The following is a 12,690-nucleotide window of genomic DNA, read 5'->3' on the forward strand; positions in this document are numbered from 1 at the left end:
TTTCACAGAACTATTAAGAGTCATCTTTAAAATAGCTCCTGGCATCAGGGCTGGTGTGTTGCTGAATAAAAGACATTTATTACCGTCTTATCTCTAATTTGCATTTCCAAATCCCCTTTTTTGGCCTAAGTTCCACAGCTCAATAGCTTTAGTCCCTTAGTAATAGGAACTGACGAAGCAGTTTTTATTAAAATATGTCTCCTTACAACGACAGTACCTCAATAGGCTGAATTTGTATTCCTCTCCTAGACTTGGAGTTTGAGTATTGTTACTGAGATGGATTTATCAAGATTTGTTCCAACATGCCAGACTAATCCTATTGATATTTGCTTGATGTTTAATTATTTGTTTGTGTATATTCACATGCAGATGCAGTGCATAGAGAAATAGAAAACGGTCTAGATCTGTAGTCAGCCAGATATTGGATTGAGCTGATGGGTCAAGTCAGGAGTGAATTAGGAAATCACAGTTGCCAGAGACTTCTTCATAACCGAACTTTTTCTGGCAGTGTATATTTCAAAACATGATTTTCTCCCTTTCTTTCTTCCTTTTGTGGAGATACTTATCTATTCCTCAACCCCTGGCGTTGGTCTGGGAAAACCTTGTTCCCAGACTTTATACAACATGAAAAGAGGGGTTTTAGGGCTCTTCCTTATGGGACAAAAATAGGCAGGATCCAAAGTTCAGAGTATAAGACCACAAGAGAAAATAATAATAATAATAATAAAAGACCACAAGAGTTATTCCTATGTGTATAGTATGTACCCTAGTTTGTTTCAAATTGCATTTAAGACAAACTACAAGAATACATGTTATGCAGCAAAGTCACAGAAATTCAAAGCAGCTGAAATGATGAGGCAAATAAAAAACACAAATAAACATCTAAGTTGAAGGCCAGCATTAGGCAAATAACCTGGCTTCAATGAATTTTTTCTCATTTTACTTACAGTATAACTTTGGTAAATATATCCACTGCAGCGGCTAGGGAGGACTGATTTTAGGTCTTCACGTGTTCCCCATGTATTTCTCCTGTGGAGACTCCACTTTGCCTATCTCTTCTGCAAGGAATACTACTTGTTTTTCTTGTTGTTGTTGTTTTTGTTTTGTTTTAATTTATTCATGAGAGACACAGAGAGAGGCAGAGACACAGGCAGAGGGAGAAGCAGGCTCCATGCAGGGAGCCCGATGCGGGACTCGATCCTGGGACCCTGGGGTCATGCCCTGAGCTGAAGGCGGACGAGCTGAGCCCCCCTGGCGTCCCCTTGTTTTTCCTTCTTATCAAAATTCAGTTGCTCTTCTACAGCTGGTGGAAATGATACTTTTTCTAGGGAAACTTCTATGGCTTTGGAGCAGGCAGTTGCCTTTCTACCATCATCATCACCACCAAAAGAAACCCGTAAATGAGCAAAAGCACCTCCATGTTTATAGTCCCTTGAGAACCTGACATGCAGACAGGAACTTTTCTTTCTTTTTCTCCCCGCTTTTCTTTGATCAGTGCTTTAAGGGCAGAGAATTTCCCTAATTCATCTTTTTTTTTTTTAATCCAGATTAGAGTCAAATGGCTTTAAAGGACTATTGATACCTACAATAGAGACAGAACACTCTATCTTAATTGCCAATAAACAATGAAGTATTATTTTCATCTCATCACTGTGATTTCTGCATCATAATGACCAAATCTATATCCATTTATTGTAAATGTGTCAGAGGTTTCCATTTTTGTGTAATGTGAGTCATGTACCTGATAAATATGTTGAGATAGAAAACCCCAAAAACTTCTGCAGACTTCAAGGTCATTCAGCTAAGAAAAGGATATTAAAGATATTATTAGCTACCTAATGCAGTGTATAAATATCTACCTGTAAGAGTGTATATATATATATATATATATATATATATATATATATATGCATTTTCCCTCTATTAAAAGATTTTTCTTGATAAGAAAGTAGAAAGTAAAGGAAGTAAACTATTCTAACATATACACAGTTATTTTTTTTTTAATATGAATCTTGTGACATCTCTTCCAAAAAACCTGTGGTTTGTGCTACAATTGCAAGTGTGGTTTTTGAAGTTAGATAGATGGAGTTTTGAATCCTGGTTCCATCCCTTATTATCTGGTTGACTTTGAAGTTCAGGGAGGTTAAATTACTGCTTATTTTCCTGAGCTACAATGCAAAGATAATAATTTCCATCTTGCTCTCATTGTGTGAGAATCGCATGATAAAATACAAGGTAAAGATATGCCATGAAGTAAGTAAGTGTTCAAAGTCGGTTGTTGTGGTTTTTAAAATTATTTTTATTAATCTACTTTCCACGTTACCTTTGGACCTTTCCTCATGTATTGATTTTATGCATTGGGTGTCTGGTTTCTGTTTGACTCCAGCCTCTCTGGTTAAAGGAAGCAGAGGCAGCTGCACTATTTTATTGTCAACTGTGAATTATTCCCTTCATTTCTCCTGAAGGTGAATATCAGGATGAAGGTCAGCTACTATCTCCTTTCTCTCCCCATTACCACTGTTCTCTCTCAGCCTGTCTCTTCCCTCCCCTCCTTAGTTCTTTCATTTTTCTTCCTTTGCTACTGCAGAAATGCCAGCACTTGCACCTGTACGCCCTGAGGAATGCCAGCAAGGACTAGGGATTTCATTGTGCAGAAAGTGAAGAATAAAAATTGTAATTGAGAAATTTACCAATATTAAATTGAAATGAATGTGATGTTCAAGAACTGTCTGCCAGTTGACAAGCTGTCAAGACAAAACACACATATATATTTGCCCAAATGGCAGCCAAATTATTTTAGAAATATCTTACTTGGAAGCTGGAGACACAGGTCTTTTTTATATTCTACTGTGAATTTCAGAACTTGATGAGAATTCACTTTTATAGCAATACCACATAAAGAGTGGCATGTGAGCCTGTCTGATTTTAACTGTGAATCCCAAACTAGCATTGTTGAAGTTGGTTTTCCAATGCACATTTGCCTACACTTATTGAGCTCCAGACAAAATAGATATTTTTAATGCCGTTGTACATTGGGGCGAGGGGGTGTTTAGCCCTGACCATATGCCTACACCTGTGCTGAGATAAAATAAAGTTTTTATTTGAGTTGAAAATAGAATCTCATATTATTTGGCTGCAAATGTGCTTTCTGTTTGTGTAAGTGACATAATCCATCTAAGCCTTACTTTATCTGTATAGTGTGCACAGTGATCTCTACCGAAATAACCGTGTTTGGAAAAATTCAATGATTATATTTAAAGTACTTAGCAGAGCATAGAGTTAGTGACCAACATATATTAGCTTCTTTACAGCCACCCATTTGTAAATTACTTCTACTGGTAAGATTCAGTAAACTGGTACGAATGGCTTCGCCAATGAAAAAATCTCTCAGCGAGCCTTACCTTTGTATTTCAAAATTGTACATGTTGGAATGAACCCCATTTATTCAAAAATTTACATGTTGGAATGAACTCTGTTTCATTATATTAGTGAAGGGCTGAGGAGCTAAGTAGTGCTTAAGCTGGTAGGCATTACTGTGTTGCAGAGTACACAGTTACATTACACGTAACACTGAAGGTTTTTTTAGTTTTCTTTGAGACTCAGAGCTTCTCTAATGATGATCAATGTGTATTGAAAAGTTGCTATATGGCAAAAGCCTTTAATATCCGTGACAACCCTGTAACATCAGTACTGATATTAACTTCCTTATATCTCATTATTTTTAATCAGAAAAATGGGGGAAATAATAGCTAATCCAAATCCAGATATTAAGTGGAGGAGCTGGGATTTAAATCCAGACATCTGGCTCTATCTCTCGTGGGTTTAACCAATATGCTGTACTAATCTTTGATAATATCTCTAGAGAATTTTGTTTATACGAGGACTCCGCTTCTGCTGCATATTTATAATAGTTCATATTTTTTCAAGGTGGAAGAGCACTTGAGGTCAACACACTTTGCAAATTAAATTGAAAACTAAGACGGGATTTGGAAAGGAAAAGTTTAGGTAAAGTATTACACAATTTTCAAGATAGGCACATAAGCACTTGAAAAATGTAAGAACAATACATCCCATAGAAATTCAAATAACAATAAAATTAATTAGCAGACACGTGGTGAACACTGGCATTGAAGTGCTGTTAATATAATAGAGATAAAGACTAAAGAGAGGAACTGAGATTGACTCTAGATTTCCCGGTTGTGCATGCAAAAGGAGAATGCACTATCCACAAAAAATTCTGCGTCAAAATATCAGAAAAAAGTTAATAGATGATTTAATAAGCTATATTTTTTAAAAAGAGTATATCTGACTGCTTTCCAAAGGCTTATAACTGAAGTGGTTATGGAGGTCAGTACACGATGCAGGTGAACCTACTCTCCTTGAACATGAACTCAGCCAAAGGGAAATGTAAAAATTTGAGAATATTTTCTATCTTCTTCTTTCTGTCTGTTATTCTTACTCTGTTTTATTTTGTGATTAATATTAAGCCTCTTCCTTATGAATATCTTCTTTTTTGATAAACATCCTCCACTCCTCTTGAAGGAAGGCCCGTTTAAACTACTTGTTATTTATTTTATATCTTCATTATCTTTGATTTGGAATACATTTAATCATGGAGAATTTCTCTTAGTCTTCAAAAAAAATAAAGTGAAAACATTAAATCTTAGAGAAAAGGGGGAAATGTAGTTCAAGTTTTTTTTTTTTTCCTTGAACCATTTGAGATTGAGTTGCTGACTTGCTGCCCCATCACCATGGAAAATCTCAGGAAGTCCTTCCCGCGTGGATGTTATTTTCCACAGCCATCACTATCAGAAATTCACATCAATGTACCATTGCTCTTGAAAGCACAGACCTCAGTCAAATGTTTCCAACTGTTGCAGTATTTTTTTTATATTAAAAAGATCAAAGCCAAGGCTGTATGTGCATTACCGTTATGTCTCTAGAATGCTTCCATCTGGAATGGTTCTTTAGTCTTTGCTTTGCTTTTATGACCTCTACACTTGGAGATTATAGAAGAAATAACCTATAGGATTCCTTAGTTAGGATTTGTCTTGTTTCCTTGAAATCAGATCCAGAATATGTTTTTTAGGTAGTGCTGTCACAGATGATATTGATTTGTATCAGGTGGTAAAGGATTTTGATTTATTCCATCATTGGTGATAATAATTTTTGATTGTTTCATTAAGTTATCCAACCATGTATGTCCATTGCAAAGGTTTTTTTTTCTCTTTGTACTTAATAACAATTTTGTCAGCAGATACTTTGCTTCTGAGTAAATATCTTTTTCTTTATCAAATTACTACCCCCCCAATTTTAACATTCATTGAAGCATCTTGGCTGAATTATTACCATGACAGCTGCCAAATGGTGGTTTTGCTAATTCCCTCATTCCGTTTGCATTTATTGCTTGACATTCTTCTATAAGGAAAAGCTTTCTTTTCTTTCTATGTATTTGCTTGTGTATTTATTTATATTAGTTTGCACTTTTGGAGTTCTGTTTTATTTAATATTTGTTGCCTTCACTATTTATCGTGATGGTCTTACAATAATTATGAATATCATTTATACCAGACTTGGCCATGTCATGCCCTTGAAGCTGATTCTGTGTCCTATTGACATGCCTCATTATTCTTTGGGTACAATCTTATCACTGGCCAAAGTGTTCTGGGCTTCTTTTGCACTTCCCCTGATCCAGCCCTGAGATTTGCCATCTATCTATCTATCTATCTATCTATCTATCTATCTATCTATCATCTATCTATCATCTATCTATCATCTATCTGAAGGAAAGCATGAACAGAGGGGAGGGGCAGAGGGAGAGGGAAAGAATCTCAAGCAGACTCCCCACTGAGCATGGAGTTGGACTCGGGCTGGATCTCATGATGCTGAGGTCATGACTGGAGTCAAAACTGCCTTAGACAACCTACTGAGCCACCCAGGTACCACATGGAGTTTGCTATTTGTACAAAGAAACCTGGTTCCCTTTAAGTGAGACTGGCATTTGGTAGCAAATTCAGGGTACTGGTGGTATTTATTGCTACCAGGGTGTTGCTACTCTCAAATCCTTTCAGTGGACAGGACAGGACAAAGTAATGTATGGGAGCATGCACACATGAACACACACACCCATTTATCTCTACTGAGTTGAATGCTGTTCCCTCCAAATTTTGTCTGCCCAGTACCTTAGATTGTACCTTTATTTCAATATAGGGTTTTTGCAGATGTAATTAGTTATATGGAGGCAGAGATTGGAGTTGTGCTCCCTTAAGGAATGCCAAGAGCTGCTAGTAGCTGGAAGGGGCAAGGGAACATCCTTCAGAAGAAACGTGGGCTGGTCAACACTTTGATTTTGGACTCCAGAACTGTGAGAGAATAAATTCTTGTCATTTATTCCCAAGAATAAATCAGCCCAATTTGTGATAATTTGTTATGGGAGCCATAAGAAGCTAAAACACTATCTATCGAAAACCATGAGTTGGTCTCTGAACCTCCAGTTCTAAAGCAGACTGAGGGGGTTCATTATGTATCTATTTTTTTTTTCTGCAACAATGAAAAAGCTGAGTTTCTTTATCCTGAATATATTTGTTATTTGGATTACCCTTTACGTCCTGTAATAAGGGATTTCTATTTACTCCTTCCGCCCAATCCCTGACCACTCACACACAGGTTGATCTGCTGTCGTATCTCCCTCTATCTTCCTGCCTTTACACAGATTCCTATCTTGCCCAGCCACACTGAATGGCTTTTGTACTACATTGGTCAGATGGTAGACAGGAATGGAATCAGGAAGCTCCATAATACTCTCTACTTTTATTCCCCTGTATACCTCAATGGTTTCTTATGATACAATAGACCTATAGCGACATTTTCCAATCTATATTCAAAATAGGTTTACTAAAAGGAAAAAAAAATCAAATTCAGTTGATAAACACTGAATTAATGAAAATTAAATGCTTTTTGTGCTTCCTGGTCTTTAAAGTATTAATATATCGTAATATGATGAATTTGTATTTTATGCTTTTTTGGAGTTTCAGACATTTATATGGCCACAGAAACTATTTTTAAAATAAATATCTTGCAGCACTAACATAATTTTACACTACAAAAGCTTTCCAAATGCATGTCTGATGAGAAGACATTTTTGATTCTATGCAAGGCCACATGTTGGTTTAACATGCAGCTAAACAGTAAAATTTGCAATTTCTAAAGAGTGAATTAAAAATCATGATGACTGTAGCTTACATGGATTAACTTGTCATTCTTGTCACTGCCCAGTACTTACTTTAGTCCCATATAAAGAAGATTCCCAAAGTAATAAGGAGACTTCATTTTCACATTCTTTTTTTATTAAGGAAACAATTTTTTGTCACATAAGCTTTAAAAGATCAAAGAATGTTTATACTAACAAACAGTCTTAAACCTAACCTTCTCTTTTCTTAAAATTTAGAGGTTGTGGATTTCTTTCTTTCTCTTGGCTAGATTAAAAAAAAAAATTGGTACCGTTTCTCTATTTTAAAGGAAAGAGGCAAAATGAGGAAGAGGAAACACATATCTTGATGGATTTGATTATATTTTTTTGTCTTGTTTGATTCAGAGTGATGAACAAAACTTAGATTCTTTAGGAAAACATGGGTGGGAAATCATGGGGATTGAAATAAATACTCTCAAAAGAAATCCAGCTGCTCTACCTGGTATGAATGCCTGTAACAGCTGTGGTTCCAAAGCTCTAGGATGACGTCAAGATTGTGTGGTTTGTGTTTTGCATAAAGAGTCTAACCTTCGTTAGGGATACATATTTGAAATACTGAAATATTCTCCTATCAGTAAGTCTGTATTTATCATAAGGAAATCTAAAATAATCTAGAAAACCTTAGTGTTATAGGCGAAGGGTTGAATGGCCAAGGTCAGGTTCCACCCAGACAATCCGATGATCCTGTTGTCTTCTTCGTCTCTTTGCCCTCATGTGAGAATTAATATTTTAGGACTCAACATATTTATTGATTCCAGAGGCAAAAGGGCAAATCCTCAGTAAGTTATTCAAGCCATGTTTGTGTCCAGAGCTCTGTGAATTACCATCAACACCTACAGTTTTATGAGTATTATTGTTACATTGTGATTATAGGAAATCATGAATTAAAAGGGACCAGAGAGTAAAAGCTCATAGAGTTCAGCCTTTGCTCACATTCGCCTGTTAGAGAAATGAATCAACTGCATGTCAGAGCAGCTCCAAAACACACATTTGTGAAATTCTGATGTCTTGGCCAAAAATGAATGTTGGACATCTTTGTCAAAATATTTTTGGTGTCAGCATGCTCTTCTCAGAACTTTGCCTCTTGGAGCTTGGGCCGGGGGTGGGGGTGGGGGGTGCAAATTCCTTAGGGTCTCTGTGCATGTATTAACATTATTTCTTTAACTTTGATGTTTGTGCATAACGGGCTTAATAATAGTACTTCCCGGATTCACTGGACTTTAAAAATTACCATTTGATTTTTTTTTTAGATCCAAATACCTTTATTCCTTGGTTGATTAGCAATCACAGTTGTATAAAATATGTCTTGTTGTTTTTCTGTACTTCTTACCAATAACTTCACCTAGAGAAAAACAGTAAAATTTATAGGGCAAGATAGCTACATGTATAGATAAGCACATAGATTAAGAGATAAAATATGGTAGAGCTGTTAAAAGAAGCAAAGGAAAAAGATATTTAGATAGATGGCAAAAATAACTGTGTGTGTGTGTGTGTGTACTTGATATAGAATTAGATATCCTAAAACAAAACAAAAAATAGTTACATATGAGGCTGTAGATGAGTATATACAGATTGTTTCAGATACATCTCCCATAGTAAGAAAACAAGTTTTCATCCCTTGTGTCTGTATTTGAAGAGTCAAAGTCTATATAACTATATTTGTGTCACCCTTGAAGATGATTTTATTCATTTTCTTTTTGCCGGTGAGCATGACACCAAGGAGTATTCCCTTTATAACCATGTCAGATTTTTCAGGTCCCATCATTATCTACCAATTATGAATCTTTGCAAACCACAAGAGTCATGCGAGTTCAAGAAATATATTCAGAGTGGGAGAAGAGGAGAGGGTTTTGGGAGGGGGAGACTACAGAAGTAAAGGTTCCATTTTCATCGCCTTGTATCAAGGGTACCTACTATTAATAGGATTTATTCAACTCTTGATGTTAACCTTGGCCACCTGGCTGAGGTATTATTTTATCAGGTTTATCTACTGTAGAATTACTCTTTTCCTCTCCTTTCCATGATATACCCTTTGGAAGGAAGTCTCTTTGTGCAGCATTTACTTGAAGAGTGGGAAGTTATACCCGCCCCCGCCAGCCACCACACCACATAATGACATTACTCATGTGGATTTCTCATTTCTCGTACATAGGAACTTTGTCTCTTTCCTTCTTTTTTTTTTTCCTCTTTCATTTAATCAATATGTACTCAAGGGTTATTTATTTTACACTTTGGTTTTATAATCCAATACAGCTTTATTTTCTTGCTCAATGTTTTTTCAGTGTTAGCAACTGGCAGCCCTTTTGGTTGTCTCCAGTGTTCCTTTGATGTGCATCCATCATCATTGTTATCATGATTAGTATTTGGGTTTGGACTTTAGCACTTATTTACTTCCTTACTTTCTTGCACTGCATGATGCTGCAGGCTTATCGTATATAATTGTTGCTCCAATTCTAGAATTAACTCTTTCTCCAGGGAGTTCTACTGGGGTATTGGAAGCCAAGATGAGTGTTGCTCCTGAGTTGCCTTTGCTTCTAGGCCCTCTCAGCTAATACAGGGAGAACAAATGAATGTGGGTATAGGAATTTATATGCACCACACATATATACATGCATGAATAGATATAAGAAGAATATATTAGTGCATGTACTCATAGTATACTAGTCCATATATTAGTATGTTAGGGTTTGTGTGTATATCATATGCTTCTACATACACACACTTAGATCTTCTCCTTCTCCTCCCACCACCCTCAGTAAGTCTTAAAATACATATATAAGATTATTGTATTATTTTGTCACAGTTTGCATTTTATCCTGAGAAACTCCAACTTCCTAATTTAAAAAAAATGTATATATTGAGATTTACTCATTGTGCTATAAAGTTTAATGGTTTTAACAAGTACATTGTGCCATGGGCCCATCATTTCAGTATTATATAGGATAGTTTTAGTGCCTTAAAAATATGCCTTGAGTTTTACCTATTGAACTTTTGTATTTCCTTAACTCCTAGCAATCACTGATCTGTTTATTGACTCTATAATTTTGTCTTTCCTAAAATGCCATATAAAGGAATAATGTAGTATGGAGGCCTTTCACTTAGTACTATGCATTCACGATTCATCCATGTTTTTGCATGGCTTAAGAGTTCACTCTTTTTCATCCCTAGGTAGTATTCTGTTGTGTGGATGACCATAGTTTGGTTATCCATTTACCTGTTGAAGGATATTCTGATTGCTTCCAGTTTGGTGTGATTGTAAATAAAGCTGCGATAAACATTCATATGCAGGTTTGTGCCTAGAAGTAAGTTTTCATTTCAGTTGGATCAATATCTAAGAGTATGACTGCTTGACCACATGGTAAGCTTATATTTATTTTTGCAAGAAATTCAAATTGGTTTTGCCAAAATACTGACCACAAAGTCCCTACCTATAACCTATAAAACACTGTCAAGATATCCCTCTTTGGTTATCAGGAAGCACAATGGTAGAAAACCTAGAACAGAAAGCAGTTAATATCGAGAGGAACGTAAGGACTTGAATGAGTTCCAGTGATCACATTATAAGCAGGAGCTATCTTAAAATGTTGTCAGACCTCTGGGATATGCTGCTTAAGAGGATTTTTTTTTTTTATCTTTTCTTTCTTCTGGTGAAATTGGGTCCCTGGGTTCTTTTCTTTGACAGTGTATTCATGGACACTGTTCACCAGCTTGCCACTAACATTACTCCGCCTATCCCTGCGTTTCAAAAGTTTATGTGAAAAAGGGGATGAGTATAGGGGTGAGTGTGTCACAGTCAGTAACCACCTCTAGAAAGCATACCTCCTTCCCGGTGGTAGTGAATACCCACGGGGTGTGTGCCTAACTCATGTTTGGTTAATTCTCTACCAACTGCCCATCTCCCCATTGATGGTGTGGATAATTCGTGGTCAGTTTATATAAGGTTGCTTCTGCTCCAACACAGGTAGACATTTCCTCAAATCTAATTCAGTCAATCTCTACCCCAGCTATTTGCCATGAAGACTAAGAAGATATTGAAATAGTTTCTTTCCAAGTAGCTCAACATGGAATTGGGTGAATGTGGACCCTGAGGTAGACACCATCTTTTCACGGTATATAGTAGAGAAATGGAAAAGCTATACTTCACAGTGCAGGGAAGGAGAGGAGACAGGTAACAACGAGGAAAAAAAAAGTGAGAGACTGGGAAACTTCTTTTTGGATTTTTTAGTCTCTGATTTTAGAAACATACTGAGCTTTAAACAGCTCCCATCTCTGGCTTCCATGATACTCCATCCATCCATCCATGACACCCCCAGAACAGGAGGGAGCATGGTGTATTTCTTAAAAACAATACCATCTCTTGAGAAATAGAAAATTGGCCTTTGCGTGCTGTCAGCACCTATGAAAAGAAGTTATTAGAAGAAAGTTTGGTCTATTAGAGAGGGCACATAGAAGCATTTTTCTTCCTAGATATGTAAACGGTGTATAAATATATGAAATATTTATGACCACTCAAATTGTATGCAGTTTTTTCATTATATGGACCTAGGGAATAGACCTCCTGTGTCTTCTCTTTGAAAGATCTTAGTCCTTTAGCACAAGGCGTGGTAGGAGTAATATGTAGTACTTATCTTCATAATATAATAAGAGTAAAAGAGGACGTTTTGTCTTTAGCTGGCCAACTGCTGCCCATATAGAAACAATGAGCTGGAATGTTCTATTTTGGGGAATGTTTAAACCAGAATTGGGCAGGCATGCCCAAGGAAGGCAGGCATCCCTTCCCCCAGGATGTGTAGAGAGGATCATGCATCTCCTTGTCCTGGGAAAGAAAGAGAAAGTGAGAGAAGGAATATTCTTACTTCGGTAAGAAAAAAAAAAAAAAAGACTCTTGATGCCAAGCTCAGTGTCACTCTTCCATCCATTTATATTCATAGATCCTATTAATGGATGTAAGATAACCTACAGTCTTCTGTGCTTTGTTCTTTTGAAAATTACTATTAAAGAAAAGCTGGATGATCAAGACTGAAAACAAAGGACAAAATTCATTCCTGAGTATGTCTTTATTGTCCTTTTTCTCACCTTGACAGAATCATCTGAATGATAATCACCCCAGGATCCTTTTTTTTTTTTTTTGTATTGTTATTCCTGTATAATTATTAGGGCTGCTGATACCATTAGGTGACAATGAAATAATATTAAACAATCCTCACACATTTATGTATATGTAACAAGTTACAATGTCAGAATTCAACGAAAGGAGAAGCACCAGGAACCCCCTTAGGAGCGGCTCTTGCGGCGTCTCACTGCTCCAGGAAATGCTCTGCAAGTACCTGCAAGGCCAGCACCTTTGAGGGGGACCACACAGGAAGGGAAGTGAGACCATGTGTCGCGAAACCCGCTTGGTCTCCCTTGCTTCACTGAGCGCTAAGGGCATTGGTGAGTCA

The 12,690-nt window shown here is 36.7% G+C and overlaps 1 protein-coding gene across 3 annotated transcripts in view; it reads left to right on the plus strand.

Moving 5' to 3' along the window:
• The window catches only part of CDH8 (cadherin 8), a 341,945-nt gene that overhangs the window by 104,696 nt on the left and 224,559 nt on the right, over positions 1 to 12,690 (plus strand). The window lies entirely within an intron of this gene.

This window comes from Canis lupus, chromosome 5 (assembly GCF_011100685.1).
Source record: "Canis lupus familiaris isolate Mischka breed German Shepherd chromosome 5, alternate assembly UU_Cfam_GSD_1.0, whole genome shotgun sequence".
In the NCBI taxonomy this organism is placed as follows: domain Eukaryota; kingdom Metazoa; phylum Chordata; class Mammalia; order Carnivora; family Canidae; genus Canis; species Canis lupus.